We start from the raw sequence: 6,669 nt of genomic DNA on the forward strand, positions 1-6,669 counted from the left end.
TCATTGTTTGGTCTTGTCCTGTCCTGCCAGCCTGATCTGTCCCTCGTTCCCTGTTTTTGTAAGTTGCTACCACGTCAGCCCTTTTGGTTTATTATTATTATTAAAGAGTGTTTATTTTTGTAATCCTTGAGTCCTGACTCTTTCCCTGCATTATTGGGTTCACGCCTCTGTACCACAGAGCAGACAGCATCCCCACTAACTCAGGAACCATGCAGAAGGAGAAATCCCACACAAGACAGGCTCTAGAACAATGTGGATATCCTAACTGGGCCTTCCTGAAAGCAGAGAAGAAACCCAAACAGGACTCCATTCAGCTATCATGTGAACAGGAGGAACCCAGACCCAGACCAGTGGTCATTCCGAATGTTGAGGAAGTATCAGAGAAACTGAGATGTTTATTTTCTAAACATAATGTCCCAGTGGCTTTTAAACCCAAAATACATTACAGCAAAAACTGTTTCATCCCAAAGATCCAGTCCCCCGGCACAAACAGAGTAATATTGTGTACTCTGTTTAGTGTCAGCAGGGCTGTGATCAGTCTTACATCGGGGAAACTAAACAGCCACTGGCCAAAAGGATGGCCCAGCACAGAAGATCAACAACATCAGGCCAGGACTCTGTGGTCTACACTCATCTCCAGGCCAGCGGTCACTCTTTCAGGGATGAAGATGTTCACATCCTGGACAGAGAGGAACAATGGTTTGAGAGAGGAGTAAAGGAGGCCATCTTTGTGAAAAGAAATCGTTCATCATTAAACAGGGGTGGAGGCCTCCGGGTTCAACTGTCCCCCTCTTACAATGCTGTTATTTCTAGTATCACTCAACCCCCTGTGAATAGTAAACAGCCATCAGTGTGCTAATGATCCATTGTTAGGCTGATGGTCCTTCTTGAGCATGTGATCAGCTGGTTTTGGTTGTCAGCAGCAAACTGGTTGATCCACTCTGAGAAGGTGCTATTTAAGAGACCGAGCTGAATACAGCACCTCAGACTGAGGAGGTCTTTCAGATGAAAAATGAAACGTTTCTACATTTTTGTTTGTTTGTTTTGCTTTGCTTTGTTTGTTGAATGTCCAGAGGACCAGATTTAACTTGTTTAGACTTGAGCCTAGTTTTAAAAGTGGATAATGTTTTTGTTATTTGTAAACCATCCATCCATTATCTTTTACCCGCTTCTTCCATTTTGGGTCACGGGGGTCGCCGGTGCCCATGTCCGGCAATCACTGTATGAGGGGCGGGGGACACCCTGGACGGGTCTCCAGTCCATCACAGGGACACATAGAGACAAACAACCATTCACTCTCTCTCTCTCACTCACACCTAGGGACAATTTAGAGTTACCAATCAGCCTAACATGCATGTTTTTGGTCTGTGGGAGGAAACTGGAGCACCCGGAGAAAACCCACGCATGCACGGAGAGAACATGCAAACTCCACCCAGAAAGGCCCCTAGACCAGGATTTGAACCGGAGACCTGCTCGCTGAGAGGCAGCAGCTCTACCAGTTGCGCCACCGTGCTGCCCTATTTGTAAACCATAATCATCAAAATTACAAAATAAATTCTTGAAATATTTCACTCAATGTGTAATGAATGTGAAAATGAACATGAGCTTCACTCTCTAAAATGACTGACAAGGAAAACTGAAAATTTTCACGACATTCTGTTTTTTTGAGCTGTACCTGTATTTAAGTCCAGAAAACTACAGGGGAAACATTATATAGAGGATATTTTATTGGTTGTGCTGTGAAACTCGTTATTGATCAGATACAGAGTAAATATAGAGCCAGTATCATCAATATAGATTTGATCTGATACTAGCAGATACTAGCAGGGGCGGCTGTGGCTGAGTGGTTAGAGCAGTCGTCCCCCAATGCAAGAGTTGGTGGTTTGATTCCACCAGCAGTCACATGCTGAAGTGTCCCTGGGCAAGACACTGAACCCCTCATTGCCTCTGATGTGTGTCCCATCAGTGTTTGAATGTGATAAAGCTCTGATTATTCTTTGTAGAGATCTAGTAGAGTGCTGTGTGAATGAGTGAATGAGGCACAGATTGTGATGTAAAGAGCTTTGAGTGTCCTGATCAGATAGAAAGGTGCTACTGTATATAAGTGCAGTTCATTTACCACACTTTTAGGGCCAATATTTTCAGAGAAAAGATCAGTCGGTGTCATGTGATTTTTTTGTCAATATTTGGAATAAGAATGTATTTTCATGACTAACTAAAACAAAATGTATAACATTCTGTTTTCACTTTGACATTATCGGGTACTGAGTGTAGATCATTAGGAAAAATAAGTTTCTTCATTTGTGGCTTTGGGAATGTGCTTTACGTCAGCCACACAAGTCAGTTCCTTCATGCTCAGCCATGCAGAGACTCGCCGTGCATGTAACGAACACCTCCCCCTCATTATTTCTCACAAGTCAGCTGGTGCTGTGAGTCACATCCTGTCAGTGTTAACCCTGCGAGCATGTGGAGCCAGGAGTTAGTGAGTTTCCTGGAATCCATTGTGGGATTTCCTCCTCCCTGTCTGCTGCTCCTTTGACATGTTGCTCACAGAGTGCTGCGTCACTTTCCCCCAGGCTCACTCCAACAACACTTCTTTGGGTTTAACAGATACACCTGTCAGGTGGAGGTGAATGCTGCGCTCTTATTGGCTGAGAGGAGTGGAGGGTGACGTCACCTGTCATCTTTTAAATATTGGTCAAGAAGAAGAAACATATGAGTAGAGGAGCGCTGAAGCAGACAGTCACAGGTAGGTGGTTTAGTTTTCACTTCCACAGAGAGAAGGGCCGGTTGAGCTGAGTGAATAATTGTTGAGACTTTTAGTGAACAATCATGTAACATTTTGTACAATATGGAATAACACATCAGGACTCTAAGGTTTTAAACTCATGCCTCATTAAACCTCATGAAAAGGATTTTATATTTTGCCACCCACCTACTGTTGAGATCACTTAAAAAAACCCAACACTTTCAGTTCTGCACCTGCCTTTTATGTTTAGTTTGCTTATAATCTCAGGCTGTCCATGTGATGTGAATCACTCAGGCATCCTAACAGCCTTCATTTGTATTTGACCTTTGATAAGAAGAGGCTGAAGGTTAATGTTTGACTGTTACTGCTTTTCAAAAAGTTGGAGGTACTGCCGTTTTGTGCAGAAAAGGACCATTTTGAATGTTGTGATGTGTGAAATCATCTATCAGCACACTGTGATTAGTACTTTAATTTATTTAACAATTAAGACATTGAATTGATACATTTAGGCTGAGCTGAACAAGCCTAAAATAATTTCAAATCATATTTTTATCACTGCACTCCATATGAAACATAGTGTATTCAAAGAGCTTTTAAAGACCATGGAAGGATAAAGTAGGCTCCGATTTGTTTGGTAAAACCAAACGAAAGAAAAAAGGAAGTAAACAACAAATGTAGATAATATACAATAAGTAAAGTCACCATGGCAGATTTAGGACATATCAAACCTGGTTTTAGTTTCAAATATGAAGGTCCACTGCTTTTTCAGAAATTTAAAATGGTGTAATATTCCTGTTGTTTAGTTAAAAATCCACTTTACCCTCTAATTTTTAACTACATTATTAATTTAGAAAAAGTTTGGGGGATTGTGTAAAAGGTAAATGAAAACTGAATACAATGATTTACAAATCTCAAACATATTTTATTCACAATGTACCATTAAAAATATCAAATATTTAAACTGAGAACACATCTTCCAAAAGTTGAGATCAGGCCATGTTTCTCGCTGTGAAACAGGATTTTAGCCAGAACAGTCCCGGGTCTTTGACAGAGTTCTAATTTTATGGTGTGTCAAATGTTTTCACTTGGTGAGAGGTCTGGACTGAAGTCAGGCCAGTTCAGCACCAAGTCTCTTCTGCTCTGAAGCCATGTTGTTGTGATGGATGCAGTTTAGTGTTGTCTTCCTGAAATATGCCAGGTTTTCCCTGAGGGGTAAATATTGTCTGGATGTTGCTCTAAAACCTGTATATACAGTACTTTTCTGCATGCCTCTGTGCCAGTTCCAGTGCTTCTCAAGATGTGTAAGCTGCCCACGCTACAAGCACTAATGTAACCCTATACCATCAGAGAGGCAGGTTGTTAACATGTGCATTGAGAACAGGTTGGATGGTCACTCTCCTCTTCAAAATGGAGGATGTGGTGTCTGTGGTTTCCAAAAAGAATTTCAAATGAATGCAGACGTGTTCTTGTTTTCCGTGTTTTGCATTGTTTTACAGTGTACGTATTTTCCAGCATATAAATCGCTCTGGAGTATAAGTAGCAACAGTCAAAATGAGCATCATGAAGAGGAAAAAAACCACAAGTCGCTTTGGCTTATAAGTCGCATTTATTGTGCATCACCACTGACCTGTCGCGTTTATTAAATGGTCAAAACGGCTTCATTTTGCCTGGGCGGTGCGACTCCATCCATCACGGCCAGAGCCGCTAGCTCTCCAGCGTTCCTCCGCCTGCACCAGCTGAGTGAAGCGAGTGCACATGGGAGGACTCGCTGTTTGAGTTCTTAGAAATTTAATGCATCAGTCAAAAGTTGCATTATGAATATGAAAAAAGTATACAAGTCACAGGACTGATAAATCTATGTGTAAAAACCCTGCGACTTATACACTGGAAAATATGGTAGCTGTTTTTGTTTAATTTTTTAAATATAAATTTCTTCCATTTATTTTTTTTCAGTTTAAAAGCTTTATTTTATGATTGTCTACTGTTGTCATCACTCTTTTAAAAACAGGTCTCTCTTGTAAATGTGAAGTGGCTGTGGCTGAGTGGTTAGAGCAGTCGTCCTCCAATGCAAGAGTTGGGGGTTTGAATCCGCCAGCAGTCACATGACACGTGACCTTCTGCAAACCAGCCTAATTGGTTCAAAATGCTCCTGTTGTTGTTTGTGCCACTTTCTTCTACAGCCTTTTGTCTTCCCTGTAACAACTTTTTTAGATGTGTTGCTGCCATCAAATTTAAACATTTGATATATTTACTATGTGCCATTGTTAATCAAATATGGCTTTATGAGATTTACATTTCATTGCATTCTAGTTTTTCCCCCATCACAAAGCAAAGTGGAATTAGAAATGCCCACTGTCTGTCCATTCATACATGTTGTGCGCATGATGACTTGAAAATAAGTGCGGTACCAATTTTCATTTTGGAGTGTAGCTGTAGGTTTCTTTCAAAAATGTGGTTGCCATGTCAACATCCAAGATGGCCACCACCACATATATGAACCAACCACTCCATCATTTGAGCAAACTATGCTTTCTAATATTTTTTTTAAATATTTTACATTTCTTAAAAGTATAGTTTCCTCAAATTATTGGGGTGGCCAAAGATTAGTCTATGGTTATTAATCTATGGTTATTTATGAATCATGGGCCACCCCCTGACTCCATGGTTGGACCTGGTGGTGGATAAAATTGCTCCCTCCACTCACCAGGATCTGTCACTGCCTCAGACAAAAACCCAAACCTCCCTCTGACCTCCACAGAGTAACTCCTACCCACTTGAACATCTTGCACCACAAACATTAACGTTTACTTGCATTCCCTGTTAGTTCCAGAAAAACACTCATCTTGAAAACTACATTCACTACTGATCCTTCAGCAGCTGGGGACATCAGCTTATCACTTATTTACATTTTACACATCTCAACTCTTTTGAAATTAGGGTTGTATTTTAATATGTTGTAATTATTGGTGAGAGGCATTGACAGAAACATTTATTAATAAAAGATCAGATTAATCAGCAGCATAATTCAAGTAGTACTTTTGTTGTTGGTGGACTTAAATAATTTCTGGTCAGGAAAGGTTACAGAAAGAAAACGTTGAACCTGGAGGTGAGCCCACGTTGACTCTCAGCCTGTTGAACGAGCACGACGCTCAGCTGTTGCTGGTTAATTGAAGTTACCACACGGGTGTTGAACTCACACATGACAGGTGTTAGCTGAAAGCTGCTGCGTGCGACGTCCTGCTCATGCCCTCCAGGCTGCGACGCTGAAGAGCCACATGTGTTTGGAGCTTGTGAAAGTGTGCTGCTACATAAAAGCTTATTTGTGTGATGGAGAGTATGAGCTGCCCTGGCAGCTGGTTGTTGCTCTCAAGGCCCTCGGGTGTCAGTCTGAGCAGAGAACCGATGACCCACCATAGGTGATGTACTATACTGACTTTCTGACTCAGACGGTGAACCACGTCATGCTGCAGTACGACTGTCAGACTTGTCTGATCAAGTCTGATGGCTCAGTGAAGTTCTGCATGTATCATGGTGAGACCGTGTTTTTCTGTTGGCAGCCTGTGTCAGCCCAATTCAAGATGGCCTCCACTGCTTAGCTAAGACAAAATGGTTGTTTCTTAATCAAAGTTACTGATGCTGATGTAAAATTTAGTGTGGTAGTAGCTGAAAAGATTTTGAACACAACTCAGAAACTCTCAATACTGTATATGATCACAGGTGAAGTAATGTTCATGGATTGATCATATAGGCTTAATCTTTGTCCCTTTTAAATCTTGGGCATAAAAGTTGGTGGGAGATATGCATTGCATCAAATATTATATATAAATAAAAGTGTAAAAGAACAAACAAAACAAAAAAACAAGGCTAGGCCTTAATTTAACTACATGTATGAGGAAGGGGTTGGCTAACAAAATGCACAG

This window comes from Nematolebias whitei, chromosome 11 (genome assembly GCF_014905685.2).
Source record: "Nematolebias whitei isolate Nwh7 chromosome 11, NemWhi1, whole genome shotgun sequence".
In the NCBI taxonomy this organism is placed as follows: domain Eukaryota; kingdom Metazoa; phylum Chordata; class Actinopteri; order Cyprinodontiformes; family Rivulidae; genus Nematolebias; species Nematolebias whitei.